The sequence below is a fragment of the Gorilla gorilla genome, chromosome 1 (assembly GCF_029281585.2).
Source record: "Gorilla gorilla gorilla isolate KB3781 chromosome 1, NHGRI_mGorGor1-v2.1_pri, whole genome shotgun sequence".
Classification (NCBI taxonomy): domain Eukaryota; kingdom Metazoa; phylum Chordata; class Mammalia; order Primates; family Hominidae; genus Gorilla; species Gorilla gorilla.
In genome coordinates, this window is record NC_073224.2 from 35,467,981 (window position 1) to 35,485,558 (window position 17,578).

Below are 17,578 nucleotides of genomic sequence, written 5' to 3' on the forward strand. Positions count from 1 at the left end.
TGATAGAAAACTGGAAGCAAACTAAAATGAAAACTTTTTGGCCCTAAATTACTCCTTTGACCTCTAACCTGAATTTTGGCTGCTTTTGCTTAGCAGTTACTGATTCAAAGGCCTGTCTGTAAGCCACAGTGACCATGCATCAACCCTCCGTCTGGCCAATGATACTGATTTAATGAAGGGTAACGCCATGGCTGAAAATGTTGTGTGAATGACCCCAACATGGCGTGCCAGCCACTGAGGGACCCCACACCACTGAGGCCCATGGTTCTTCATGAAAACACTCAGATACCCCCCTGCCACATATCACACACCCATGCCCATCTCCCAGGACAATCTGGATTCAGTTATTCGACAAATATTTATAGAGGACCTCCTAGGTGCCAGGCACATTCCATGTATTGGTATTATGGGATCTTTGGGGTGCTGCTTTTCTGGCCTGAAACCTGTGGTCAATGGTACCTTTGCCCAAGTTTTGCTCGGGCCCACTGGGCTCATTCCATCTACTTGGCCTGGCAGGCTGTGCTCAGCTCATGCTACCTGCCTGGGTCCCATGCCTCCAAGGGAGACTGCAAGTCAGGCATGGAGCAGCGAGGGGTGTATGAGCAACTGTGGGGTCTGGCCACTGCACAGTCCCACATGCTGGCTGCTGCTGGGGGCAGGCAGCTCCAGGTGCCGGCATGGGCACCGGCTCTCTGTGAGGCTGTGGCTAGACCAGGTGCACTGCAAACAGCTTCCTTGGCTGACTCTGGGGAATGCAGTGACACCTGGAAGCTTGGAGATGCCAGGAACCACAGGGCCCCAGTGAGGGAGTCACAGCCCTGGCTTGGGGAGCTCCCAGGTCTGGGCTTCCTGAAGGGCCACAGCTCATCTCCCCTTCTCCTCACCTTCAATGTGGTGAGCAAGGAGCATGTTTCAGCCCTGTTTGGGTTACAGCTCTTTTAGCCTCACCATTTTGCAGGTCCCAAATTCTTGTCTTATGACCAGGAAGAATGAGGTACGCAGACAGAGGAGGGTGAGCATGATGAAAAGGAGCTTTATTGAGTGATAGAACAGCTCAGAGAAGACCCACATGGGGCAGCTCCTTTCTGCAGCCAGGATGTCCCATCAGGTGTTCAGCTCCCAGCAGAGAAGGTGGCTCCTCTCTGAAGCTGGTCTTCCTGTCCTCTGTAGAGTTCTGGCTCAACCTGGGGCTTTTATGGGCCTCAGTGGGGAGGAAGTGAGTGCCGATTGGTCAATAGGCAGCCATGGGTGGGCCCGGAAAAGGCACCACAAGTTCCCACTCTGGTCCATGGGACTGGCAGCCCAGCCCCCAACCTTCAGGCCCTCCGTGGCCTGAAGGTGGGGACTCACTGAGGACCCTCCCCCTTCTGCCCAGGAGCCTCTCTGCCTCCTGCCACCACCCATGGTGCCCAGGCTGTTTGTACCAAGGGGCACCTGCAGCCCAGTGCTGAGCTGCGGTCAGCACCCCCTCAGCTTCCCCACTGAGCTTGTTAGCACCCAAAATCTGGAGGGGACCAAGGCGACAGGGGGCTGGTGTGTCAGTGCTGCCCCACGTGTGTGTATATCTGGCCAGGCTGTGACAGCACCCAGGCTCAACTCCAACCCTGCTCCAAGATCAGAGCAGGTGCTGGGAGCTGGGAGAGGCCAAGAAGTGGAAGCAGACACCCCTGAGTCTGTTGGGCAAGTGAGGGGGCCTTCCTCAGTCCCTGAGGGTGCAGAGTGCAGTGAGCGCCTGGGTCCTGCACCTGAGAGGGAAGGGGTCCCACCTGCTCTGTGGAGTGTGCACTCCGGCCACACTTCCTCATAGCCTGGAGTGGGGGCTCTAGGTCCTTGCTGGGCCCTTTTCTGCCCACCCCTTCATGCCCAATCACACTGCTCCCCTGCTAGCAGGTGGCACAGTTGGCTGCCTCAGGGATGCAGGGCATAGGGGACCCACTGCTGTCATTGCTGCCCCTGCAGTCACTCCTGCCACCACCACCCACACCTCCCTGCTGCAGCTGGTGCAATGGCAGTGGCCACTCCAAATGGCCCACCACCACCGTCACTGGGAATATAGCAATTAACAACACACAAAAAAAACCCTGCCTTTGTGGCACTTATATTCTAGTGGGGAGATTTAGATGATAAACACAATAATAATACTACTAAAATATTTAAATAAACTCACCTGCTATATTTCTCCAAATCACACCTTCAAGCCTCTCTGGGGCTCTAGTTTCTAGACTATATTTCTGCCCAGGTCTTGATTTCTAATATTCACCACTCACCTCCAAACACTGAGCCTGCCTTGGTGTTTTGGCCACCATCACCCTCAGCCACTTCTGACAGCTGGAGCCCTACCCTGAATCTCGTTACGTGAAATCCCTCACCCATGCACTCAATGAGACATGTTGGGAATTGTGCTGGGATGTCCATCATCCTCTCCCATTAGCTGTTCCCTGCACTGTGAGTAGAGATAGCTACTATCAAGTCCAGGGGGCCTGACTAGCTCTAATCACAGCTCCCTCCTCCACTCCCTCTTTGGTCTGGTTCTGGATCCTATCAGGCTTTAGGGATCTGAGACGGGAGCATCTCCAATACAATAGTCATTCAGAAGGAGATTCATAACCCAAGGGAAGGATGTACAATTCCATGGTAGGACCAACAATTCCATTTTGAAATCTACTACACATATTGGGCAGTGTTCTTTCATCACTCAGCATCGCTTGGCTTCAGTTTCCACCCTCGTCAGAGTCCACCCTCATTCTTCTTGTCTCCTGTGTCTCCCCTAGCCCCACTCTCTGTGCTCGCCGATGTGCTCCCTCTCACCTCCCAAGCTTCCACTTCCCTGCTTAGCACACTCTGAAGGTATTCTTTCTCCCTAAGCCAGCTTTTCCCTGTTACTACCCAGCACAACCATATATAACAACAAAAATCCTCTCTTTATTCCCATGGACAGGTAAAAAAGAGGTAAAGGAAAATCCTGACAGTTAAATGCACTGAAAACAGAAAAGGACTAAAATTCAAATCTCCAGGCTCTGAGCTCTTTCTAGTAGACTACATGGCTTATGGCTTGTAAGAATTTACCAGTGACCTAACCTCCTTGTTTTGGAGCTCTCAAGCAAAAACGTCATTCACTCTTTTTGTCTTTACGATCTCTCTCTCAATACACACCCACACAGAGTGAGAGAGAGAGAGAGAGACAGAGAGAGAGAGATACAGAGTCTCTTGACTTGGTTTAGGATGGGGAGGGCTGGGCGTATGGAAGTTGATGCATCAAAGGCCTCCATATCTTGGTGAGGCTGCTGGAGGGAGGAGCAAGTGTACTTTCGCTTAACAGAAAGATATTTGACTTTTTTGCCCCTCTCCAATATCTAGGTGAGCATTAATCTACATAACATCTACAAAGACTGCTGAGCTATTCAAAGACCAGCATTACACTGCACAGTGTTACTTAACAAGGAGACTAGCAACAGCTTACACCCTTACAGCCAAGGAATTTCTAGTCTTGGCCTTTAGTCAGGAAAGGAAGAGAGTGGAAATTGAAAATCATTCTGATATCTGCCTCACTGTAAGGATCCATATTAATGTCAAATGAATAAGATTGGTTTCAATAGCAGTGTATGTGAGTTAAATTTGTGAAAACTGCATCCATGGAGATTTGCAAGCATCAAAGAGCAGGCTGCGGGGAACTACCCTGAATCCAGCTGTCTTAGTCCACTTATGTTACTATAAGAGATTACTTGAGGATGGGTAATTTATGAAAAAAAGAGGTTTAGCTGGGCGTGGTCACTTGCACCTGTAATCCCAGTGCTTTTAGGGACCAAGGTGGGAGGGTTGCTTGAGCCCAGGAGCTCAAGACCATCCTTGGCAACATAGTGAGACTCTGTCTCCACAAAAAAATTTTTTATTAATTAGCCAGGTGTGATGGCACAAACCTGTGGTCCCACCTCCTCAGTTGGCTGGGGTGGGAGGATAACTTGAGGCTGGAAGTTTGAGGCTGCAGTGAGCCATGATCACACCACTACACTCCAACCTGGGTTACAGGGCAAGACATTGTCTCAAAAAAAAAAAAAAAAGAAAGAAAAGAAAAGAGATTTGTTTTGCAGGCTGTACAAGAACCATGGTGCTAGCATCTGCTTCTGGTAAGGGCCTCAGGCTGCTTCCATTCATGGCAGAAGGCAAAGAGAAGCTGGTGTGTATAGATCACATGACAAGAGAGGAAGCAAGAGAGAGGAAAGGAGCCAGGCTCATTTTAACAGCCAGCAACTGAGGGAACACTCTCATGGGAATAGACTGAGAACTCACTCATTACCTTGAGGATAGCACCAAGCCCGTCATGAGGGATCTACCCCCATGATCCAAACACCTCCCACCAGGCCCCATCGCCAACACTGGGGATAAATTTCAACATGAGACTTGGTGGGACCATACAAACTCTATCCAAACCATAGCACCAACTAAATTATTGATGCTAGGTTTTCAAGAACAATTCACCTTGGGGGGCACAAGGTAATTACACAAAGCTCCGATGCAACAGCTGGAGAAAATAACCCAAACAAATAAACAGGGCCCATCTAGGGGAAAAAACGTCCTCCAAAAGGGCAGCTTAATAAAGTACATGTGTTCAGTTGATTGTGGGGAGAAATTATATTATTTTGCTCTGGCATATTATATTTGTATGTAAACATCATATTTTCAAATAGGATTGTGTTCTCAGCCCAGCATCACCGGGAAAGGCAGAAGTGTCCTGAATGTTCAACAATATACCGTACAGATTCTTTTTATTAAAATCTCATTTCACTGGGATAGCTCCTTTGAGAGAGATGTGCAGAATAATGCTAGGAAATCAGTGAACCAACACCACATAATTATATCACGCATATTAAAAATTTCTGCTTATGCATTCGCTATGCACTTTGCTGCACTTAGTGCACAGGGAGAGCAAGGACGTCACTGGCTCGGGAGCTTGGGATAATTATTTTTTTTCCTTTTTTCCTGTTCCCTCCTTTCCAGCTTTTTTAATCAAATAAGAGACGGGGCAAATCAAAGTTATTCAGTCTTCACCCCCTCTTTGCAATGCTACCACTTCAAAAGTGTTTTATTTGGCTCCTTTCATCAACAGAGCTCTGAATGGTCAATGGGAAATAACTGCTAAGTCACCCAGCACAGATTTTCATCATTACCTGTTCCCACTCTGGACTCAGCCCCAGCCCTGGGGAGCTTCTAAACCATGTGTTCAGCTCCTTCGGGACCCACTTGATTACCCTGGAAACAGCAAGACAGCTCCAGCTCAAAAATCAGATGATGCTAGGATTTTTTCATTTTTTATTATAAGATTAAAGGGAAAATGGTTACCCCTATGGCTTGACAAACACATATAGTTTATTTCAAAGATGGGTAGCTGTGGGAAAGAGAGGAACATCTGAGCACATGATTTTATCCAATTATGGCAAGATTTAGTATAAATCAAAAACACCGATCCTGAATTCTTGTAGCCGATTAGATCTTCATTCTTTCATTCATTGTAATAGAAATAGTGGCAGGAGCCCATAGCGCCAGCTACCTTGGAGGCTGAGGCAGGAGGGTCCCCAGAGCCCAGGAGTTTGAGTCTAGTGTGGGCAATATAGTGAGCCCTGTCTCCTAAAAAAATACATAATTTAATGGACAGCTACTTTGTGCTGTGTTCTGTGCAAGGCGCTAGTATTGGAGAGTCCACTGACAATCAGCAAGAGATCTTGTTCACAGAGGAGTGTAATGAATTAACAGAGGAAATGAATGTGTGTGGATTGTTCTAATACCAGATAGAGGGCGGCAGCGATGATGGCAGAGGTTGACCTAGAATGCTATTGTTTCAAGAGAGGGAGCGTTTCCTTTGGCTTGATGACCCAAGGAAGACTTGTTGAAGAAAATGTTATTTTATCTGGGTCTTGAAGCATTAGTAGAATTGCACACAGGGAAAATGCTAAGAGGAAGAAAAGAAATTTTCAGGCAGAAGGAATAGCAAGCATACACAAAGGCCAAGTTAGAGAACGTGGGGACTGTGTTAGGAACCCAGTGAATAGTTTCAGGGAAGGAAAGGAGCCTGAAATAAAGTAGCAGATGAACTGGATGTCAGGGAGTTCCCAAGTGCCTGACAATTTCATCAATTCTCTTTGATGGTAAACAAAACAAGACAAAACCCTAGAGGCAGTTCTTTGTACAGAAGTCCTTCAGTTTTGTGTCATGTGGCCCTGTTACCCTGCCTGAAGGCGGCCTCTTTGTTTGTGCACCATCTCTTGTCTACACAATCTGCTCTTCTGCTTCCCCGTGCTTTCTGTTCAGCTTGCATATGGCATTGTCTGGCCCTGGTGTGACTGCAGCCTTGAAAGAGTTAACACACTTTTCACCTTGCATCTCCTTACCTCAGTGTCTTTGTACCTCAAATCTGAATTCTCAAAAAAAAAAAAAATGTGTTGGATTGGACTGATTCAGGTACACATTTCTAGTCCCACCAGTTGTGACTGGAGAGAATGGCACCCCAGGGCAAATACGGCAGCCCATGTCCACCCCTGAAGCAGCTGCTATACGTAAAAGTGATATCAGTAGGCATTTACCCCAAACAATAATCATAAGTTTCTAAAATGTCACAAATGTCTGCAAACACTTAAGAAGATAAGGAGGTCTGCAATGCATACCTTTAGAAATTACTTCAGAAAGGGAAGAAATTTGAAAGTTTTGGCATTCACAGAAACGACCTTCAGTGACGTGAACAATCGCGATATCGAGATGTTTGTAACTCCGCACTGCTGAATAAATGAGATGATTCACTCCCTTGAGTCCCCATGACCTCTCTGAGATTCATGGTTGTAATAATTTGCTTCATGGCTCTCCACTCCAAGATTCCCAACAGTATGTTAAGTAGGAAAACAAAGCCTTTCTTTGCCTCATCCCGTATGCATTCAAATCACTTGTAGTGTGCAGAACATAGTTTATGCATCCACTTATGTAAACTTACCAGGATTATGAACAGAATATATTCTCACCAGGCAAGGGCAGTGTTTTACTTTTATAGGATACATAATCTGATAAACAGTGTCGGCAGGAAAAGGGATTTTACCAGGTAATGGTTAAGAAAGTGGAGGGGGACTGCAAATAGATACTTTAAAAACCTTTTTAGTGCTGGTTGCCTTTCCTTTATAAGGTTACCGCAAAGCCAACTAATGTTAGAGTGTCTGATGATTTTAATGCACCAATATTGGCTGTAAATTCCTTTCCTTGGGCGAGGATGCACAGATCAAAATGCAGCTGCCACTACTGCTGCTTCCAGCATACCACTAAATTTGACTAGCTTGCCCCAATAGTTAATTGATTAAGTGATAACTGATTATGTGGGTGTGAGCATGTTGTGCACCTATAACACACACACACACTACCAACAGCAGAAAATTAAGCTCATCATTCCTATGAACATATGTGACTGTTAAACCCATAGATCTACCACTATAGTTGACTCCTCTGACAGCCCCAAACTTAAATATGATCCGTGTTTTCCCATCAATAAGGTGGTGTACTATTAACTTGGTTTTTGTGATTCTTGAGGTAATCTAGAAATGTTCTCTCTCTATGTTTATAATCTTAGCATACCAATTTTACTAAAAATGTCCTACCTACATCCTGCAGGCATCCAGGGCTCAGCTAAGATTTTCTGCTTCCAATTAGAGAGAAGAATTGAAACATTTAGGGAAAATATTAGGCTATCCAATGAGTGTCAGTAGCTGAAATTTTCTACTAGTACAGATAATAAGAGTTATTTTGCTATGTGAGCCTGATCTGTTTCCACAATACTTGAAACGTCCACAATGTATGTAAATCCAAGGAGTTAGTTGTAAGTTAGAGCTGAAACCGAAAGGAAACAGAAGCAAAGAAAGCCCCTGTAACTGAGAGGGGCTGATTTCCACAAATGGTCACTGAATTTGATTTCTCAGTGGCCAAAGCCAAAGGGGCTCATGCTTTGTTACTGAGACAGTGTTTTAAGGCTGCAAACCAATGATTTTTAAAACATATTGGTCCAAAAGTCAATTGCTTGGGGCTAAGAACCAAGAGAATATGTCCACTATTTAGAATATATGGACTGATAGCCTTGAAATTTGTAACAAGAGAAGCAAACTGTTACATATTTTTTCCTTTGGTATTAAGTGCTATAGATTATGGAATGTGAGCAATTCCACCTTCTGTTGGCCACGAAAGCATGTACCTCACCCTAAAATAAATGAATAAACCTGGAAAGGGATGCAATGTGCATATGTACCAACTCGCCAAGTGTTATCAACCCATGACGGAAAATGAGGGTGCTTTTCCAGGGCTGCTCAAGTTATTCTCAGAGGCCCCCAGGGACCTCAGGATTCTTCTGCAGTGGCCCCTTCATCAAGGTCAAGCACCACATTACCCCTCCATCACCAAGATCCCTGTGGGACTGCCACTGGTCTGGTCTCCATCTCTGCTCATTTGGAGGCTGTTGTCTCCCTGCAAGTGCTTTCCTTAATGCTCTCCACAGCAAACCTGGGACAAGGTCCACTTTTTAAAAAAGATTTTGTTTTGAATGTCAAAGATAAAGAAATGAAAATAGACTGGCAAATTGAGACTTACAAATATTCGCACTCTTTACTTTTCCTAAAGCCCACAGACACGGGTCCTAAGGAGTCTTAACCTTCCTCCTGATCCATCCACACATAGAATTCCTCGAGGTTCTGAGTCGTGTGCTCTTTTAGGTCTCTGGCTTGCTCCTGCAGAAACCTAGAAGGCTCTTGCTTCTTCCCCTTCCCTTAGTTCATGCGACACCAATCTTGGCCTTGTCTCAAGTGTCATTTCCTCCAGGAATGTACCCCAATAAGCCTCTCACTGCCTAATCAGGTCAAGGCACCCTGTGTTAATGTCACTGCTCAGTGATCTTTCATTTCACATTTCATAGTTGTGCTTTTATTTTTCATGTTTAAAAAGCGATTTGTCACCCAAAAGAAGTAGAATCAGGGACTCAAACACCTTTGAACACCTGTATGTTCATAGCAGCATGATTCACAATAGCCAGAAGGTAGAAGCAACCCAAGTGTCCACCAACAAATAAACAAATAAATAACATGTGGTGGATTCATACAACAGAATATTACTCAGCCTTAGAAAGGAAGGGGATTTTGACACATGCACAGCCTGGATTAACTTTGAAGACATTATGCTAAGTGAAATAAGCTCATGACAAAAGGACAAATAGAAGATTCTACTTGTATGAGATATGTAGAGTAGTCAAATTCATAGAGATAGGAAGTAGAATGCTGGCTGTCAGGTGCTGTGAAGACGGGAAGATGGGGGTTCTTGTTTGACAGGTATGGAGTTTCAGTTCGGCAAGCTGAAAAGAGCTCTGGAGATGGATGGTGGTGATGATTGCACAACCATGTGAATGTACTTAATGCCACTATGGACGTGTAAAAATGGTTAAGATGGTAAATACTTATGTGTATTTGACCACAATTAGAAATAATAAATAGACAAATAAAATTGACTTTTAAAAAGCCATTGAATACTTATCTCCCTCTCCTAGACAATAAGCTTTCCAAGGATAGAAGCTGTGTCTACTTTTTCAGTGTTGTTTTCCTGTACCTGGCATGTAGTAATCACTCCATATGTACCTCTTGAAAATAAGATAAATGAGTGCATGGCAGGACTAGATCTTCCTCTTTTTACAGGGCCACTAAATATATCTGTGTCTCAGCTTCACATTACCTCTTGAGACCCCCCTACACCAGGCAGGAAAAATGTCCACTTCACTGTGTAATTTTCATCATTCAAGTTCTTATTTCCTTGATATCTGCCTCCACCCAGGATGAGTGATGATGAGTCTCCCACCCCCACACACCCTTCTAGGGAATCCCCCAAGAAGCATGGCCTCATTCTTTGGCCTCAGAAGAACAATCTTATCAGAATATGATATCACAACATCAGTACACTTTCCAAAAGCTTGGTCATTCTATCTGATATAACCCTACCATTAGGACAAAAACCGTTCCATTGGGAATAGCTGGGATGAACTCAGGACAGTTCTCTACACCAGTGAATGGAGAACAGCATGTTGGTGAGTCCTTTCTAAAGTCTTCTGTGTCAATACCCAGTTCCTGTAAGTAACTACTCGAGCCAAAATACCTGTAAGAACTGACTCTGTAAGAACACACCATAGTTTTCAGCACAGGGTACTCTAAACTCACATAGAGTCTCCCAAAACTGTATGCTCCCCATTTCCTTTCCTCTTAAAAATTCTAGAACATGAAAGAAAATCAATACAGTTTTGACCCAGCCATGCACAACAATTTACACTACCTATGTTACCAAGCAGGACATTTATTTTTCAATCTTAAATATTTTGATTTAGATTAATGACACTTGAACTTTGCCTCAAAACTTGAGGAACAATTGGTAACCAACTGGTGTATTTCAACTGGTCCTAGAACAAAGGGACTATCTTCCCTAAATAAATATTAACATTTTTAATTTTAGTTATATATCAAATAGATTTTAAGTTTAAATGGTAGGTTTTATAGTTCTTACCCATCACGGTTACAGAAATCTCTGGCTTTGATTTTTAACCAAGACACACATTATTTCTACACATGCCCAGTACTTAGGTGCTCACCTTCTTGTTAAATCTGTGCTTTTAAAAAATATCTCTTCAATTCTTGCAGAAAGTATCAACCGTGTATCAGTTTCTTTATTAAAGATATTATATCTTTATTAAAGATATTTCTTTAATATCTCTCTCCAATATTTAGTAATACCTTTTCCAATCCTGAATTTTTATCACAGAAGAAGCCAACGACAGAGAACAGGAAATTGTCAACCTCATGTCAGAGCTTACAGTGAATTTTTGAAAACCCACAGCTTTAATCTACAAATCCGGAAGTTTTCTTGTTTTATTTCTCTCCCCAACAAAATATACTTATTGCCTCATTGTAGCCATAAAACCTGGGGAGACAAATCCATCTCCTACTCTAAGATCCTTCCCAGATTCCAATCACCTCTGAATCATACTGAGGCCACTTTCTACAAGGGTGACCTAAGCAAACCTTGCCACATATACCATCTTCCCATATCACACACTGAGATAAGATGACGACTGCAGACATTTAATCTTGTGCAAACAATGATCTCTGTTAGAAGCCACTGAAATAGAAAACTAAATATTCTGCTGCTTTTGAAAAAATTCAGGTAGATGGTATTACCTATCTTGTGACCTGAAGATGCTTCTTGCTGTGTGTTTCCCACATGATGGTTTGTACCAGGAAAGGACGTAGTCAGCATACCTGTGTGATTCAGGGACTGCAATGAAAATTGAGCCATCAGGAACTGTTCTTTTTTGGCAGGCATCCCCAAAACATAGCAAATCATTCAGCAAAGAGGTACTACACAGAGGTGAGGTACAGGAGCCCTGGAACCAGCTAGGTTCCTCCCCAGCTGCTCTGCTTGCTAAGCACATGACTGTGTGCAAGTTGTTTAATCTCTTGCTGTCTCCATTTCTTCATCTATAAACTGGGGGTAACAGTTGTCTTTACTTCAGAGAATTGTGATGAGGGCAAATTGAATAGTGCATGCACAGTGTTCACAGTATCCTGTGAATGGGTCACGGTTTACGTGCACTATTTTACATTTAAAATGTAGTATCCTTACTGCATACCCAGCATGCACTAAGGACCCAACGAATATTAGCCAATGTCACTATTTGCTTCTTTCTTTAATTGATTTCTAGCTCCCACTGTTTTCAAGGACCTCAGCTTAAACCCGATTCTTTACATTGCACATCACCTCTTCTCCTCTCCTCTCCTCAGTTACAACAGGAAAATGAAATGCCCCCTCCCTCCTCAGCTGAACAATCATTTATATTCACCTGCTCTATCGGGGCCTAAGAGGAAACCAGCTATGGAGAGAATTCAAAAGTAGAAAGCCCGGTGAAAGGTCTCTCAGGAGTGCGAAGGCCATTTTTTCACTGGTTTGCTCTGCAGAGGAAAATAAAATGGACCTGAAACAATTACTCTGAAAAATGAGTTGGGGGTGGGCAAAAGAATCTCATTCAATATGTGTGTGTGTGTGTGTGTGTGTGTGTGTGTGTGTGTGTGTATGTGTGTGGTTTTTTTTTTTACTTATGGGAGACCAAGAGGCCTTAAGTCTGTGGCTTCTCTTCAATGCAGGTAAATTGTGTGCCCCAAGCCCACTAGTGGCTAAACTAATAAATTGATCTAGTACTAGTTTAGTCAAAGAGTTGTCAAAATGAATGAAAGACTCCGGGCTGTTTCTTTCTACCTAACATGGCTCTATCTTGCTCAGTTTTTTGGGGGGTTCTTAGTGTGGGGGCACACAGAGGAAGCAGATGGGGAAGCTGTCAAAGCTTAACTCTCTGCCATTGAACTACTGAGGAATTAAAAGGTAACTATATCTAGTAGCCTTACCAAATGAAAGGCTGTGCTAAGATCACCGTGGACATTATGAATGGCAGTGAAGCTCCATATAGGTTAATGAGAAGGAGTAGTGAAAACAGTCAATGATAAGAAGTTCCATTCGCTTTACCATCCTTCTCTGAAAAACTCCTCAGGGGTGGGACATGGTCTGAAAGGTAAGTATGAGGACACATGAGTCACTTAGTGATTTTCCTGAAGTAGACAGCACCCCGAGTAGGTGGGCTTAGCTGAGAAGGGTTGAGGGGACAGACAGCCCACCATACCCATTTGCCCCATGAAACACGTTGCAAATCTTCTCTGCAGTCTTCTGTGTCAATATTTATCTCCTATAAACAACTGCTCAAATGTTCTTCATGGTGGGGGAGAATGTTTACAAGAAGGGGTTGTTCTGTGTGAAGGCACCTCCTTCCCCTGGTCCCAGCAGGCTGTGACGTGAGTTTGGGCTACTCCTGGTTACCAGTCATTCTCCTCTCTGTGCAAGACAAGGAACAAAGAAAGAGCAGGTGTGCAGTAGAGTTGGGGATGTTGAAGAGTGTTGAGCATAACCGATGGACTTTTCTGTCATTTTGAAAGCTTTCCTGAGAAAAAGAATGTCCATGTATATCATAAGCTTGAAATAATAGACTGACGGGGGAGAGATGTATGGCATGAGTAGCAGGGCATATGGTTGGGGACTCTATACGACTAGTGGGGTAGATTTCCAAGTAGTGCTCATTTCCTTCAGGTCTCTGCTCAAAGGTCACCTTATCTGTTTTACATGAAATAGCCTCCATCCACTTCTCCATTGACACTCCCCACCCACTTTACCTTGGGTATAGTACTCTGACATTCTCATCACCACCTGACATAACCATGCATTCACTTGTCCATCTGCTTCCTCCAGCCAGGGCATAAGCCTCAAGAGAATCAAGACAGCTGTGTTCATTGCTTCATAATCAGCACCCAAGACAATGCCTGGAACATAGTGGTGTTCAGTAAATATTGCTGACGGATGAGTAAATCTGTTATATCTGTTTAGTTTTTACACAAGACTCCTGGGAAGAGAAAAGCATGCCAAGCATCAACTTTAGAATAGTCTAATCTTCTCGTTTTACAGACAAGAAAACTGAGGCTGAAACAGGTCATGGCTTATGCCAAGTCTGGCTGATGCAGAGAATGAGGCTGAGGCTCCATGGTCCACTGAGCAGCCTGTCCTCAAGAGCATAGACAATTTTGCTGAGCACATCTGACATATGACAGGGTGATGGAGAGGAGCTGGAAGGACATTTCCTGGGCACGCCTGAGACATTCCCCAAATGAAAAGGAGAAAATTGAATCCAGAGACACTGAACAAATGGGAAAAGAAGGAACGACCATGCCCCGTCTGACAGGCTGCCCGCCTGGGGATGGCAACGGGAGAAAGCAGATGGCTGCGCTGGCACACAGCAGCTGGCTGGAGCAGTACAAATTGAGAACCCTTGGTGAATATCATTAGGGTAAGCGGTGCACTAAAACACCTAGAGGAAGAACAAGCAAGCAGAACACACACACACACACACAGACACACACACACACACACACACACATGCATTTTTAAATTTTCAGTTTATTCTTTCAATTTCCCTTCACTACAAGGTAGGCTCCATGAAGACAGGGCCTTTGTCTGTCTTAATAATTATTAGTTGGATACATGAAAAGATGAATGAATTAATTATTAAGCATCTCCCGTAATAGACATAGTGCTAAGCACAGAGGATGGTTTCTGCATCAGGAGGAATCACAAGGGGAAATAAATAAGACCTTCAACTACCAAGTGGTGTGTTTAGTGTTATGAAGGAGCTGAAAGGGTCCCAGAAGAAGCTAGGCTTTGGGGGTCAGGAGGTCTCAAGAAACGCACCAGGTGGTGGTTGAAGATTAGCTCAGGTATTATAAGAAAAGCCTAAATGGATCAGAAGTAGAAGATGGAGAACTGAGAGAATAGCATGTGCTAAAGCCAGGAACAAGAGGGGGCTAGAGGAACTCCAAGCAGCACCACGTCATGTGGAAGGGACATAGCCTTTTGAATTAGACAGACCCAAGTTCAAATTCTAACGCTGCTCCTTACAACCTGAGTATATTTGAACAATTTACTCTGCTAGACTGATCTTTGGTTTTAAAAATCGGTAACATAGGAAAAATATTGCCCGCATTTCAGGTTCTTCCAAGGATTACATGAGATCGTGTTTTCTATAGAGGATGACATGGTTGAGATCAGGAATTGCTGGCTGCTACTCTAGTGTGGAATCGGGGAAAGGTCGCCTGAACCAGCAGGCAGGGGTCAATTCATCTGTGGCTTGAGGGTCCCAGGAGAATTTTGTACTTTGACCAGGAGGCATGAGGAGGAGTTGCAGGGTTTTAAATAAAGGGATTATGAGAGTGCAGGAAATGAGACTTTTTAGTAGTCACTCACAATAATCCTGGAAGGAAATAAAGGTCTCTCCAAGGAAGATGCAATGGGAATGAAGAGGAGAGGATGCACATAGGATACACAGGAGGAAGAACTGATAGGACTTTATTACTTATGGGTCCTATGAAAGGAAGAGACATCTAGAACTATTTCTACTCATACTTCTTAGTACGCTCTTCAGATGAGAGTCAGAACCAAACTCTTTTTTAACAGCGGGCAATAAAATAAGTACAGGATCCAGAGTAAAGGTTTACAATGTTTTATAGAAAGATATTTTAATTTGAATTTTATGAAAGTATCAATCTGCAATAGATTCCCCATTTTAGTTGAAGAACCATTGGTTTACAACAGTGCTGTCCAACGCAAGCCACGTATGTAATAGGTGACATTTATGTTAATATTATTTTTTATTTAACCTTATATATCCAAAGTATTTTCATTTTGTGATGGTTAATATTGAGTGTCAACTTGATTGGATTGAAGGATGCAAAGTATTGTTCCTGGGTGTGTCTGTGAGGGTGTTGCCAAAGGAGATGAACATTTGAGTCAGTGGGCTGGGAGAGGCAGATCCACCTTCAACTGGGTGGGCACAATATAATCAACTGCCAGTGCAGTAGGCTAAAAGCAGGCAGAAGAACGTGGAAAGACCAGACTGACTGAATCTTCCAGCCTTCATCTATCTCACATGCTGGATGCTTCCTGCCCTTGAACATCAGACTCCAAGTTCTTCAGTTTTTGGACTCTTGGACTTACACAAGTGGCTTGCCAGAGGCTCTCAGGCCTTCGGCTGCAGACTGAAGGCTGCACTGTTGGCTTCCCTACTTTCGAGGTTTTGGGACTCAGACTGGCTTCCTTGCTCCTCAGCTTGCAGAAGCCTATTGTGGGACTTCACCTTGTGACCATGTGAGTCAATAAACCTTAATAAACTCCATTTCATATGTACATGTATCCTATCAGTTCTGTTCCTCTAGAGAACCCTGGCTAATACACATTTCAACATGTGATCAATATAAAAATATTAATGAGGCCAGGTGCAGTGACTCACACCTGTAATCCCAACACTTTGGGAGGCCAAGACAGCCAGATCATGAGATCAGGAGTTCGAGACCAGCCTAGCCAACAGAGTGAAACCCAGTCTCTACTAAAAATACAAAAAATTAGCCGAGCGTGGTGGTGGGTACCTGCAATCCCAGCAAATCAGGAGGCTGAAGCAGGAGAATCACTTGAACCCAAGAGGCAGAGATTGCAGTGAGTCGGCTTGCACCACTGCATTCCAGCCGGGACAACAGTGCGAGACTCCACTTAAATATATATATATATGTGAGATATATTGCATTTTTGTAATTAAAATCCAGGGTATATTTTACAATTATAACATAGCTAAATTTGTAGTAGCCACACTTTAAGACCTCAGTAGCCACATGTGCCTAATGGCTATAGTGCTTAGTGACACAGGTATAGTGCTGAGGTGGATGGTCACAGGTGATTGAGTGGATGGTCATACTTTAACCACGTCTTAGAAGAAGCACAGCGTTAGAGGGAAATGCTTGTTCCCCACTCTCCTAATTTTGCTTCGGAGAGATTTATTCTAAACATACCAAGCCTCTTGCTTTACCCTTTACTCCTCGCCTAGAAAAGTAGAGTGAATTTCCTATGGATAGTTTTGGGAAAATAAGCCAGGCAAGTCCATCTCAGCAACTCCATCCTTCTCCTTTAAAAAGCCAGCCTGACGTGGTAAACAAGGGACCTGTGCTTCTCCGCTTGGGTACCCCCTCCATGTGGGAAGGCCTGCCGTGGCCTGGCACTGCCTTGATCCACAAGGTAAATTCTCCTAGTTCTGAGGTTGTGCCTGCAAGCTCCTTTGACACAACAAGTCATATTATCCAAATTATTCTTTATCATTCATAAAGACAATTCTCAGCCTCCAGCTCTGTCTGCATTAGCAGAGGCTGCTCCTAGGGACAGGTGTAGAAGAACAGGGTATCTGCAAAGTCATGGGCATCTCAGGAGAGGATTTTTGAGGTGCTGGTGCCTATAGCTTGACATTAAATTAGCAAATGGCCTAAGTACACATGTGTGACCCATGCAGAGACTGAGCAGATGCTGGCAGGCCACAGAGTCCTTAGTAAGCACAGCTGTGGTAAGGATTCTATTATAGAAAAAATAAAATTTTCTTTCTGCCATTGTTTTAGACTTCAGGGAAGGTACAATATTTGCTGTTTTTAAACTTCAAAAGAGTTGAGATCCACGTGTATCTCAGAAAATTAGGGAAGTAAATTGTTAATGTCAAAATTGTCAACAGTGTATTAGCTGCCCCAAACTCCATTGTATATCCTTAAGAAGAGAATGATGGCATAACTAATCTTGGGGTTTAGTTGTTTTGCTCTCAAACTCAAGAATGAGCCACCACCAAATGTTCTCAAGCTAGTTCATGATTACTTAAGAATGTACGATGGAGACAGCTTCTTAACCTTCAGCAACTCCACAGTCATATTGGTGTAGGATTGTATAACACCTGTAAAAAAGAGAATGTGGTTTCTTTGCAACTAAATATATTCCATGCTCAACTTGTTCGGTTCAGAACTGAAGAAGTAGGTCTGTATAATTCTGGGGCTCATCTGTCACTCACACAAAATAGTGCCCTCCAATTTAGCATTTCTAAGCAATTATGGTGATATTTTGGCTTCCAACTAATTAT

General features: G+C 43.8%; 1 long non-coding RNA gene across 1 annotated transcript in view; it reads right to left on the reverse strand.

Moving 5' to 3' along the window:
- The window catches only part of LOC129531901 (uncharacterized), a 240,948-nt gene that overhangs the window by 82,426 nt on the left and 140,944 nt on the right, over positions 1-17,578 (reverse strand). Inside the window, exons 3-4 of the long non-coding RNA XR_010134519.1 lie at positions 11,888-11,996; positions 11,226-11,322 (exon numbers count right to left, since the gene is read on the reverse strand). This is a non-coding gene — a long non-coding RNA (uncharacterized lncRNA). The remainder of the gene's footprint in view (positions 1-11,225; positions 11,323-11,887; positions 11,997-17,578) is intronic.